Source organism: Coregonus clupeaformis, chromosome 5 (genome assembly GCF_020615455.1).
Source record: "Coregonus clupeaformis isolate EN_2021a chromosome 5, ASM2061545v1, whole genome shotgun sequence".
NCBI classification, from domain to species: Eukaryota; Metazoa; Chordata; class Actinopteri; order Salmoniformes; family Salmonidae; genus Coregonus; species Coregonus clupeaformis.
The window spans coordinates 10650363-10664178 of record NC_059196.1 but is presented as its reverse complement, the minus strand read 5'-3'; the positions used below and the strand labels follow the sequence as shown (position 1 = coordinate 10664178).

General features: G+C 41.7%; 1 pseudogene; it reads right to left on the bottom strand.

The window, feature by feature from the left end:
- Positions 1-933: 933 nt before the first annotated feature.
- On the bottom strand, positions 934-8026 carry LOC121560450 (annotated as a pseudogene).
- Positions 8027-13816: the final 5790 nt, after the last annotated feature.

Sequence of the window (13816 nt, the reverse complement as noted above, 5' to 3'; positions counted from 1 at the left end):
TAGAAGCAAGTCATCCCATGTTGCTATGAAGACATCTGAGGGCCTTATTTCTCTATTTTCAACAGTCCCTCTTTTAAACAATAGACAGCGGTTTGTTATATCTGCCACATTCTCTTTACTGTATGTTGTGCTTACTGTATTTGTGCCTGTTGTAACCCAGTGGTGTAAAGTACTACTTTTTATATTTATATTTTTGCCAACGTTTACTTTTACTAAACGACAATCCCCCCAAAAATGATGTACTTTTTACACCATACATTTCCCTGACACCCAAAAGTACTCGTTACATTTTGACAGGAAAATGGTCCAATTCATGCACTTATCAAAATAATATCCCTGTTCATCCCTACTGCCTTTGATCTGGCGGACTCACTGAACACAAATGCTTCCTTTGTAAATTATGTCTGAGTGTTGGTGTGTCCCTGGCTTCCATAAATAAATAAAAAACAAGAACAGTCTGGTTTGCTTAATATAAGGAATTTGAAATGATTCATACTTTTTCTTCTGATACTTAAGTATATTTGAGCAATTCCATTTACTCATGATACTTAAGTATATTTAAAACCAAATACTTTTAGACTTTTACTTAAGTAGTATTTTACAGGGTGACTTTCACTTTTATTTCAGTCATTTTCTATTGAGGTATCTTTACTTTCACTAAAGTATGACAATTTAGTACTTTTTCCACCACTGACCATATTCCTTCCCTGTCAGGGGTTCGCTGTCCAGTTTCCCGTGCAGTGTCCCAGTTCAACCTGACAGTTTCGGGATAAGTGTGATGACTGAAGTGTGTGAGGACCATCGTCTTTAACCCCTGCCAAGACTAGAGATCTCTTCGACCTCTCTTTTCACCATGCATGAGATTCTTTATTTCTGTCCTGCTAATGGTGAATCAGAGTAAGAATCGGCCAAATACACCTTGATCATCACATCTGCTGGTAATAGTAATTTTTATTGTGCATAAGATACCATTACACTTTGGCACATCAACAATAACACCAACACCTTTGTGATTTCATAAGAACAGATTGCAAATCATGGACAAATCAGGGCCTGTTAGTTGCTGACAATGTCCAGGAAAAAATACAAATCAATAAAAAAGGAACGCATTAATAATTTGCTATTGTATTCACATTTTCTCTTCCAAAACTCACTCAACCAAGAGTGACAAATCAAATAACAGATCACATGCTTTCATGAGTCAAACTCTTAGAAGTGGTGATGAGGATTAGTACAATGAAGCTCAGTAGAAGCACGGATAAGACATGTCATCCATATGGAAAGTTCATTGTCGCCACCTGGGCACTCGGTCTGAACTGCATACTGTCAATGTGCACAACTGGTGTTCCGACATTTGAAGTGTTGGAGTGTTAGAAGCAGTTTAACAGTTTCCAGAATCTAGAACAGGGACATGACACACGAAAACAAAGGGCTTCTATGGTACCAATAACCGTTGAACTAACAGATGTTCAAATAAACTGAACATTTTGCCACTAGTCAGTAGTAGTGCAACTAGATATTTTGTTGTGGCTTGAATTCTTGCATTCCAAAGCATGAGATGTATTTTATAAAGTTTGATAGAACCCTGGCTTGGGTTGATAATGGACATTTGATGAACATTGTGGTGCTTTTCATGACTGCCTATTATTCATATAGAATATAGGATGCGACGGGCAATTCAGGTTCAACTCAAAAGTCTGAGGACATCAATTTAGGAACGCTTGCTTTCTACATCCTCTGGATCAAATGAACTAGTGGGACCACATGCTCAATGATGAGTTGTTCCCCATTCAAAATACAGTAAATTCAACTTTTTATTTTTAAGATGCAGTCCTGTATCTTAAACACAACAAATTCGTAAAATATTGCATGAATTTGACTCGTAACACGACATGAAATTGCTAAATACATATATATTATACAAATGGCCAAATTCGTATCATATCACACAAAATGAATGACGTGGTACACAATGGGATGATATGGTACACAAAACGGACCAGTTTTGGCTCATGCGCACCACTTACCAAACTACTGTCTGAAATTATACAAACGTTGGAGTGCATTTAACTACATATCAAACAGTTATAAACAATCGTATATGTACAGAATGAATAAAAAATTGATCACTTGAATTTGATTTAGAACCAAACTATGCTCTGATACAGAATGCTAGTGAAGAATATTAGTAGTCGTCTTCCATCTTGGAACAACATCATTGAGCAGTGTAATTGAGTGGGGGCAGTGGGTACTTCTGAAGAGAAAGTGATGCTTAAGAGGACCACTTCATACCCTCTGACAGAGTTCACATGAAACATTGACTAGGTTAGATCCTCCCATGACGGTTTACTCACTTTCTGCACTGAATTTATATTCCAACCCATATCTCCCTGACCAGCGCAAAACAAAATGAAGTTATTAATCCCAATGACACTGTCCCTCGCCCCGGGTTCGTAATCGGACTGGAGGTCAAAGTTGAACCCATCTGCCCACGCCCTTTGACTGGGTGATAGCGTCACAATCCTACATCTCGTCCAGACCGTAGTCTGGGAAGTCCCCCACGGTCACTCTGAGGGGCCTGACAAATGCACCGTACTTGTTCTCACGTTCAAAGTATCGCTTCTCCTTCACACTGTAAGGAAAGAGAGAGAGGAGACATCAAGTAAATTTATGACAGAGAAACTCATCAGGTCTGCACCTCTCCATAGGTCTAATACCAGAAAGACAAGTCAAGATGCAAGGTAGCTCTTAACAGTGAACATTCTCAGACACCATGTGATGAGGTCACAAATTTATGCCAGTTGCCCAAACCTGCCATCATGTTTCCCAAGAGGCATACTTAACGCCCACCCAATGACCTGGCTTGAAATCTACTGTACCTGCAAGACAGAAAATAACAGTTTTTTTCTGTTGGAAGAAGGAGTGCCTTAAGAATACATACCCTTTGACTTATTCCACTTTGTTGTATTACAGCCCAAATACAAAATTGATTTTTTTTTTTTACAATTTCAACCATCTACACCCAATACCCCATAATGGAAAAAGTGAAAACATGTTTTGAATTTTTTTCTAATTGATTGAAAATGAAATACAGAAATATCTCAATTACATAAGTATTCACAACCCTGAGTCAATACTTAGTTGAAGCACCTTTGGCAGCGATTACAGCTGTGAGTCTTTCTGGGTAAGTCTCTAAGAGCTTTCCACACCTGGATTGTGCAACATTTGCCCATTATTCTTTTCAAAATTCTTCAAACTCTGTCAAATTGGTTGTTGATCATTGCTAGACAACCATTTTCATGTCTTGCCATAGATTTTCAAGTAGATTTAACTCAAAACTGTAACTCAGCCACTCAGGAACATTGACTGTCTTCTTGGTAAGCAACTCCAGTGTAGATTTGGGTGTTTTAGGTCATTGTCCTGCTGAAAGGTGAATGAATCTCTCAGTGTCTGGTGGAAAGCAGACAACCAGGTTTCTCTAGGATTTTCCTGTGTTTAGCTCCATTCCGTACATTTTTTATCCTGAAAAACTCCCCAGTCCTTAACAATTAGAAGCATACCCATTACATGATGCAGTCACCACTATCCTTGAAAATATGGAGTGGTACTCAGTAATATGTTGTATTGGATTTTCCCCACACAACACTTTGTATTCAGGAGAACTTATTATGCGACTTGTTAAACAAATTTTTACTCCTGAACATATTTAGGCTTCCCTAACAAAGGGGATGAACACTTATTGACTAAAGACATTTAAGCTTTTCATTTTTTATTAATTAGTACAAATGTATTTAAAAAAACAATTCCACTTTGACATTATAGGGTATTGTGTGTAGGCCAGTGGCAAAAAAATCTAAATTTAATCCATTTTAAATTCAGGCTGTAAGTAAAGGGGTGTGAATACTTTCTGAAGTGCATTCGGAAAGTATTCAGACCCATTCCCTTTTTCCACATTTTGTTACTTTACAGCCTTATTCTAACATTGATTAAATTCATCAATCTACACACAATACCCTATAATGACAAAGCGAAAACAGGCGTAGAAATGTTTGCAAATGTATTAAAAAAAATAAAAAACAGAAATACCTTATTTATTAAGTATTCATACCCTTTGCTATGAGACTGAAACTTGAGCTCAGATGCATCCTGTTTCCATTGATCATCCTTGAGATGTTTTTCCAACTTGATTGGAGTCCACCTGTGGTAAATTCTATTGATTGGACATGATTTGGAAAGGCACACACCTGTCTATATAAGTTCCCACAGTTGACAGTGCATGTCAGAGCAAAAACCAAGCCATGAGGTCCAAGAAATTGTCCGTAGAGCTCCGAGACAGGATTGTGTCGAGGCTCAGATCTGGGGAAGGTTACCAAAACATTTCTGCAGCATTGAAGGTCCCCAAGAACACAGTGGCCTCCATCATTCTTAAATGGTAGAAGTTTGGAAGCACCAACACTCTTCCTAGATCTGGCCACCCAGCCAAACTGAGCAATCGGGGGAGAAAGACCTTGGTCAGGGAGGTGACCAAGAACCCGATGGACACTCTGACAGAGCTCCAGAGTTCCTCTGTGGCGATGGGAGAACCTCCCAGAAGGACAACCATCTCTGCAGCACTCCACCAATCAGGCCTTTATGGTAGAGTGTCCAGACGGAAGCCACTCCTCAGTAAAAAGGCACATGACAGCCAGCTTGGAGTTTGCCAAAAGGCACTTAAAGGACTCTCAGACCATGAGAAACAATATGTTTTTAAGCGGCAGGGACTGGGAGACTAGTCAGGATAGAGGGAAAGATGAACGGAGGAAAGTACAGTGATCCTTGATGAAAACCTGCTCCAGAGTGCTCAGGACCTCAGACTGGGGCGAAGGTTCACCTTCCAACAAGATAACAACCCTAAGCACACAGCCAAGAAAACACAGGAGTGGCTTCAGGACAAGTCTCTGAATGTCCTTGAGTGGCCCAGCCTGGACTTGAACCCAATCGAACATCTCTGGAGAGACCTCAAAATAGCTGTGCAGCAACGCTCCCCATCCAACCTGACAGAGCTTGAGAGGATCTGCATAGAAGAATGGGAGAAACTCCCCAAATACAGGTGTGCCAAGCTTGTAGTGTCATACCAAAGAAGACTTGAGGCTGTAATCGCTGCCAAAGGTGCTTCAAGAATGTACTGGGTGAAGGGTCTGAATACTTACGTAAATGTCATTCAGTTTTTGATTTGTAATACATTTGCAAACATTTCATTATGGGGTATTGTGTGTAGATTGATGAGGGGGGGAAAATGTTTTAATCCATTTTAGAATAAGGCTGTAACGTAACAAAATGTGGAAAAAGTCAAGGGGTCTGAATACACTGTATATGGCATTGGATTGGTTTTTAATAAAGGTAGTAAAACCTAGAATCTGTGGCTGAGAGGGGATAAAACAAAACTTTGATTTTCAATACTGATGCAATTAGCATGTGAAACACTTGCACAATATGGCCGAGCCTAACCGAACAACAGCTGATTGCGAGGAAACTGGCATCTGTCGACTACCTTCGGCCATTGTTGACATATTGTGCATCACGTGCAATGCATGAAGAGATTGAAAATATAAATGACAGAATCTATCGGCGCTGGAAAAAGTCTGGTAAAAAAAAACATAACTTGCCTGTGGTTACCTCCTACCGCCAAAAGGACCAACAGCATGTACAATCGGTAAAGTAAGTGGGAAAATTGTATTCAACATTCTGGCTTGTAGAGATCCTCACGTATTTTTTAGGGCAACTTCGGTCAGACTGATAATCCATGGACAAGCCTAAATCCTGTTGTGGAAAATAGGCACAAGCTTCAACCTCACTCACCAACATACATAACAGTGCCAATCGTGGTGGGTAGCCCAACAACCACCACTTGGCAGTGGTTGCCGACGGCGATGGCGGCAGCCTCCTCTGCATCACAAGCTGCAAGCTCCGCCTCCTTTTTAGCAGTTTCTTCTTCATTGAAGCAAACAGCATGTTGCTTCTTCCTGAATGACCTTAAAGAGTCTGGACAATCCACTATGAAATCCCTGTATTACAATGGTAATAGTTTTTTGCTCAATCATTACGTAACGTGCAGAGGGAAAGTTTTGCCATGTAACCTCAAACTGAAAGGTAACAGGATGTAGATGAGAGCAGTTGTGCTAAGTATCACTAGTTCTCTGTTGTGGCACTCGCAAGTGGTAAGTGGCTTTCAACAAGTCCTTTCTTCACTGCCTCTGACTCAATTTCAAATTCCTCAAATACAGACGTGAAGGAATGTAGGCATACGCTTTAGCTGTGAATGACGGACGATAATGCAAGCTCACAGTACCTGTCCTCCTCATAGACCTCGTCGGGAATCTCGATTTTCTCCAGTTTAGACATCACTGAACTCTCCGCTCTGGGCTCCACTGCGGTCGATCACCTAAGCACACAGAATTCACCATCATCCTGACTCAGCATATTGAATAAAAAATAACAGAATGGCTCAGTCATCATACAGGTGCCAGTCAGATTCTGCTTTTAGCCAACTGGTCTTTGTCTAGCCAAATAAGACAAGTATGGCAAGGAAACAATATAACCTTGTTGAATGCAGAAAGAGGTTGGCACTCAAGCTAGCAAAGTCATACTGTGGTCAGCAATCTTGTGAGTGTTGAAATCGCTTTTGGGGGTGTGAGGGGCCGGCGGTGGGGGGGTCTCAGTCTGGCTTTAAACATACTCTTGAAAGTTGTAATAGTAGAATGCACAAGGTGCAATTTCGAAATTGGGTAGTGCATCATCAGTTCTTCTTGTCATGTTAGTCATTGCATACCTTAGAGAGCTATTTATAACTTGTCAGAAATGTCCAGATCAAGTAGCCCATATCAGCTAATGTTTTTTTATTTAGGTTTTATAGCCCATAGATATTGTTGTAAATTTTTGGTCACTCAAATATCACATGAATACACAGACATGGCAAAATGTATAGAATTGCAAGAAAATTAGCTTTAAAACAATTTTATTTGCACCCCATGACAAAATGTGTCAAATAAGCTTTAAACCTGCAAAATTCTCTCCACCAACAAGAGGAGTGTGAACCGTGTGTAATGAATAGTGCTTGTGCCCATAGAAATAGATGTGGCGTGCGTGGGATGTTCCCCAATGGTGGAAGGGGAAAAGGTTTGGGAACCCCTGGGTTAAGAGACCCTATCAACAGATCCAACAGTAGGTCCCATCTTACACGTGAACAACAGTAAACAGGGGACATACCCTGTGGGTGTCATGTGAGCAGTGTTTTGGAGCACAGAAGTACATACATGAATTTTGCAGTCATCATCCACAGGGTAGGAACCTAGCAGGGCCTCGTTGTCGTCCAGTTTCTGCATGAACTTGTCAGTGGTGCTGAAAAGCTGCAGTTCCATGCTGGAGGCCGGGGTACCCACAACCATCTCCAATTTACCCTGGAGGAAAACGTAGACTAAGAAACTATCACATGGCCACAGGCTGTGCTGCAATGGCAGCAGACAGAGTGGCAATAAAGTATTACGTTTCAGAGGCACGAAGACCAAATTACCAACATAATTTAGCTAGCTACCTTGAATTCGGCGATGGTGATTCCCCTGTTGTATCGTTCATTCACCTCGAACGAACTGACACCGTGGAATTGGTGATCACAGTCACGCCACTGTCCATTTTCAAGCTTTCGTTTCGCCGGTGTTTAACTTATCAGGCAACAACGAGCACTTAATAAAATACAACAGCTAATTAGCTAGCATTCTTACCTAATGAAATAGTACAACTAGCTAGAAAGTTTACGGTTTAGAAATAGACAACTACGTTAGCTAGCTAATGTTAACTAAGTCCTTCCAGTTCCAGCTTGGTCGCTCACAAATATTTACCTGTTCTTTTGGGCTTTTCTTGACGATCTCTGTAAACAAGTTGCTACTATAAATTCACTGGGTGATTTTAGACTAAATCAATCCAGGGACCATGTGCTGTATAATATCAGTGAACGGGTGGTTGTTGTTTTTCCCCTCAACGACGTCACAGATCCTTCTAACCGCCCACAACCGCAGTGAACCAGTCATGTCATTAAAATGTCGGGTTGGGTATTTAGGTTGACCAATTGGGTAGCACATTTCTATGACTCCGTAACAGAAAGAAAGGCTTTGGGATGCCAATCATTAATTTTTTAAAATTTTAGTCATTTAGCAGACGCTCTTATCCAGAGCGATTTACAGTTAGTGAGTGCATACATTTTCATACTGCCCCCCCGTGGGAAACCACCCGAATGTAAGTCGCTCTGGATAAGAGCGTCTGCTAAATGACGTATATATGTATGTATATGTATATGTATATGAACCCACAACCCTGGCGTTGCAAGCGCCATGCTCTACCAACTGAGCTACAGGGGACTGTTACTTTCCGTGTTGATGGAGGTAGACTTTCATGATTAGTCACCAATCATCAATGGTGAAAGTGCCACGCCCAAATTATGGAAGTACCAATTGTATCCACGTGGTCGTGCCATAAGACAGAGTATAAAGCTAAAATTGTTACTTTTGTAACAAAGTCATGCAACGTTCGCTATATACATTGTTACAAACAATGTTGAATTGCGATAAGAGTATTTTTTTTAAATCAGTGCATTTAATAATTTTAAAGTTAGTCTGTTGATTTAATTAATACTTTTTTCATTTATTTTCATGTTGTCTAGTGCAGAATAAGATAATAATTTGATTCCTTGCTAAGGTGCTCACTGCTCGGTGACATATTAATCACAGTGAGAAAGAGACACATGGTTACCTTTGAAAAGTTATTACCATGCCTTGCCTTTGACATATAATGGTTGTCTACTCCAATATCTACTCATTGATTTATGAATGGGAAATAAATGGATCAGACAGGAACATAAAATAACATCTGTGCATCAAATTAGAATTTAGGGCTGAGAGTGGGAGTTTGAGAGCTTGTATGGGCAGAAAAGAGAAGATCAAAGAAAGGAGTATGGGGTGCAGCCAGAAGACAGACAGCCTCCCCACTACCCCCACCCCAAGAGGAAAAGTTTACATTCCTGTTTCAAGTTGAGATGGGGGTGTTTGGCCTTGCCTCATCACACTCTGTCTGTCTGCACATCCAGGTGTACGTGCTGCTGTTCACAGTAGGTCACAGCTCTCTCTCTCATTCATAAAGTAAAACTCTCTCTGTCACACAAATACCATCTCTCTTACTTGGTCACACTCTTCATTCTCTGGGGAACTCATAATCATACACACATACAGTAATAATCTGCACTTGTTTATTCTAACAGACAAAATAAGGTCACAAATGTGCACATTGTCTGATATTCTTATTTTTACACAAACCAATCAAACCAGCTTTTGTACCAACCCCACTGTCAGAGAGATGGGCGCTTTTCAATTAACATAAGAGAAGAATTCTGCACATTTTAATTCTAAAACATTCACATCATGGCACTGTATGTGTGTGTGTGTTGCACTGAGAGTATTTGCATAGAGAAACCACACCAGGTGCCCATTCAGAATTATTTTTTTTATTTCACCTTTATTTAACCAGGTAAGCCAGTTGAGAACAAGTTCTCATTTACAACTGCGACCTGGCCAAGATAAAGCAAAGCAGTGCGATAAAAACAACAACACAGAGTTACATATGGGGTAAACAAAACACAAAGTCAAAAAGACAACAGAAAATATATATACAGTGTGTGCGAATGTAGTAAGTAATGGAGGTAAGGCAATAAATAGGCCAATAAATAGGCCAGTGCAGAATAGTTACAATTTCGTATTAACACTGGAATGATAGATGTGCAAAAGATGATGTGCAAATAGAGATACTGGGGTGCAAATTAACAAAATAAATAACAATATGGGGATGAGGTAGTTGGGTGGGCTAATTTCAGAATGGCTGTGTACAGGTGCAGTGATCGGTAAGCTGCTCTGACAACTGATGCTTAAAGTTAGTGAGGGAGATAAGAGTCTCCAGCTTCAGAGATTTTTGCAGTTCGTTCCAGTCATTGGCAGCAGAGAACTGGAAGGAATGGCGGCCAAAGGAGGTGTTGGTTTTGGGGATGACCAGTGAGATATACCTGCTGGAGCGCAGACTACGGGTGGGTGTTGCTATGGTGACCAGTGAGCTAAGATAAGATGGGGATTTGCATAGCAGTGATTTATAGATGACCTGGAGCCAGTGGGTTTGGCAACGAATATGTAGTGAGGGCCAGCCAACAAGAGCGTACAGGTCACAATGGTGGGTAGTATATGGGGCTTTGGTGACAAAAAGGATGGCACTGTGATAGACTACATCCAATTTGCTGAGTAGAGTGTTGGAGGCTATTTTGTAAATGACATCGCCATAGTCAAGGATCGGTAGGATAGTCAGTTTTACGAGGGCATGTTTGGCAGCATGAGGGAAGGAGGCTTTGTTGTGAAATAGGAAGCTGATTCTAGATCTAACTTTTGATTGGAGATGCTTAATGTGAGTCTGGAAGGAGAGTTTACAGTCTAACCAGACACCTAGGTATTTGTAGTTGTCCACATACTCTAGGTCAGACCCTCCGAGAGTAGTGATTCTAGTCGGGTGGGCGGGTGCAAGCAGCGTTCGGTTGAAGAGCATGCATTTAGTTTTACTAGTGTTTAAGAGCAGTTGGAGGCTACGGAAGGAGTGTTGTATGGCGTTGAAGCTCGTTTGGAGGTTTGTTAACACAGTGTCCAATGAAGGGCCAGATGTATACAAAATGGTGTCGTCCGCATAGAGGTGGATCCGAGCGTCACTAGCAGCAAGAGCGACATCATTGATGTACACAGAGAATAGAGTCGGCCCGAGAATTGAACCCTGTGGCACCCCCATAGAGACTGCACAGAGGTCCAGACAACAGGCCCTCCGATTTGGCACATTGAACTCTATCTGAGAAGTAGTTGGTGAACCAGGAGAGGCAGTCATTTGAGAAACCAAGGCTATTTAGTCTGCCAATAAGAATGCGGTGGTTGACAGAGTCGAAAGCCGTTACAAAGAGAGGTTGAACAGGCTAGTAATAGGGGTTGCGACAATTTCGGCGTCTAATTTTAGAAAGAAAGGGTCCAGATTGTCTAGCCCAGATGATTTGTAGGGGTCCAGATTTTGCAGCTCTTTCAGACCATCAGCTGTCTGAATTTGTGTGAAGGAGAAGCGGGGGGGCATGGGCAAGTTGCAGCGGAGGGTGCAGAGCTGGTGGCCGGGGTAGGGGTAGCCAGGTGGAAAGCATGGCCAGCCGTAGCAAAATGCTTGTTCAAATTCTTGATTATTGTAGATTTATCAGTGGTGACAGTGTTTCCTAGCCTCAGTGCAGTGGGCAGTTGGGAGGAGGTGCTCTTATTCTCCATGGACTTTACAGTGTCCCAAAACTTTTTGGAGTTAGTGCTACAGGATGCACATTTCTGTTTGAAAAAGCTAGCCTTTGCTTTCCTAACTGATTGTGTATGTTGGTTCCTGACTTCCCTGAAAAGTTGCATATCGCGGGGGCTGTTCGATGCTAATGCAGTACGCCACAGGATGTTTTTGTGCTGGTCAAGGGCAGTCAAGTCTGAGGAGAACCAGGGGCTATATCTGTTCTTAGTTATTACTTTTTTGAATGGGGCATGCTTATTTAAGATTGAGAGGAAAGCACTTTTAAAGAACAACCAGGCATCCTCTACTGACGGAATGAGGTCAATATCCATCCAGGATACCCGGTGCAGGTCAATTAGAAAGGCCTGCTCGTTAAAGTGTTTTATTCACTGCGTTAGCACACTCCGCCAACCCTGATGTTCTAGCAGTGTCTGAATCCTGGCTTAGGAAGGCCACCAAAAATTCAGAAATGTCCATCCCCAACTACAACATTTTCCGTGTCAATAGAACTGCTGCCAGCTGAGGAACTGGAGAGACAACGATCAACCATCTAAAGTCTAAACACACAGACAGAGCTGGTGCAGGGGCTAGTTCACCAGTACGCCTATCGCACAGATGGCAAGAGCTGATCCTGCTCAATCAACTGTTCATGTGAAATCAACAGACTTTGAGATCAGTAAACAAATGGACGCATCTACAGTGCATTGGGAAAGTATTCAGACCCCTTCACTTTTTCCACATTTTGTTACATTACAGCCGTATTCTAAAATTGATTAAATTGTATTTTTTTACTCATCAACCTGCACACAATAACCCATAATGACAAAGCAAAAAAAGAAACTGAAATATCACATTTACATAAGTATTCAGACCCTTTACTCAGTACTTTGTTGAAGTACCTTTCGCACCGATTACAGACTCGAGTCTTCTTGGGTATGACGCTACAAGCTTGGCACACCTGTATTTGGGGAGTTTCTCCCATTCTTCTCTGCAGATCCTCTCAAGCTCTGTCAGGTTGGATGGGGAGCGTCGCTGCACAGCTATTTTCAGGTCTATCAGAGATGTTCGATCGGGTTCAAGTCCGGGCTCTGGCTGGGCCACTCAAGGACATTCAGAGACTTGTCCCGAAGCCACTCCTGCATTGTCTTGGCTGTGTGCTTAGGGTCATTGTCCTATTGGAAGGTGAACCTTCGCCACAGTCAGAGGTCCTGAGTGCTCTGGAGCAGGTTTTCATCAAGGATCTCTCTGTACTTTGCTCTGTTCATCTTTCCCTTGATCCTGACATGGTCTGAGAGTCCTTTAGGTGCCTTTTGGCAAAGCCCAAGAGGGCTGTCATGTGCCTTTTACTGAGGAGTGGCTTCCATCTGGCCACTCTCCCATAAAGTCCTGATTGGTGGAGTGCTGCAGAGATGGTTGTCCTTCTGGAAGGTTCTCCCATCTCCACAGAGGAACTCTGGAGCTCTGTCAGAGTGACCATCGGGTTCTTGGTCACCTCCAAGACAATTCCATCGACCTCTTGGCTTGAAATTTGCTCTGACATGCACCGTCAACTGTGGGACCTTTAATAGACAGGTGTGTGCCTTCCCAAATCATGTCCAATCAATTGAATTTACCATAGGTGGACTCCAATCAAGTTGTAAAAACATCTCAAGGATGATCAATGGAAACAGGATGCACCTGAGCAGTGGCAATTTTAGCATGTAAAAAACGTTGGGGTTCCATGCCAGCAAAGCCACTACACAGCACAACACTACAAAATACATTAATTGCACTATAACAGTGACAAACGGTGCCCACAAACTGTTAGGGCCTACATAAAGCTGTCCCAACATCAGAGTCCCAACAGCAGTCCCAACACCTTACCACTGCTACACCTGGATATCAGTGGAGCCTTGTCAGGCAGCGAAACAGTTCATTCAACCTCATTTACTGCCTTTAAAAAAACATAGCTGATATGGCTGACTGGCTTAAACAAATGTGGTTTCTACAGACAATTGAGATGTACAAACTATGGCATAAGGGGACGACGAGCGGATAAGAGGCAATCCATAATTTTGATTAAAACATTAATGAGTGAGCTAGGATGGACGTAGTCAATATAACTATTTGTTCAGCACTTTTGAAATGTACAGTGACAGAATTCAGAACATGGGCTGTTCTTACAGTATTCTCCCTGTACACCAAGTCAGAAACGTAGGATAAATAAAGGGGGCATATAAGCAGACAATGAAAGCTCTTACAATATTTGATGATTACATTTCTCTAAAACAGGTTATAGGCTACATGTGCACCACCAAGTCAGAACAGTAACGAAATTAAGAGGGGAAAATAGACCAAATTATTAGGGTGAGGCACATGGGCTACTAACAGCTTACTACACAACATACACTTAGTATTACTTTCTTAGCTACGGTATACATATCTCCCTGGCATATTACATAATTTATGCAGCAGCATA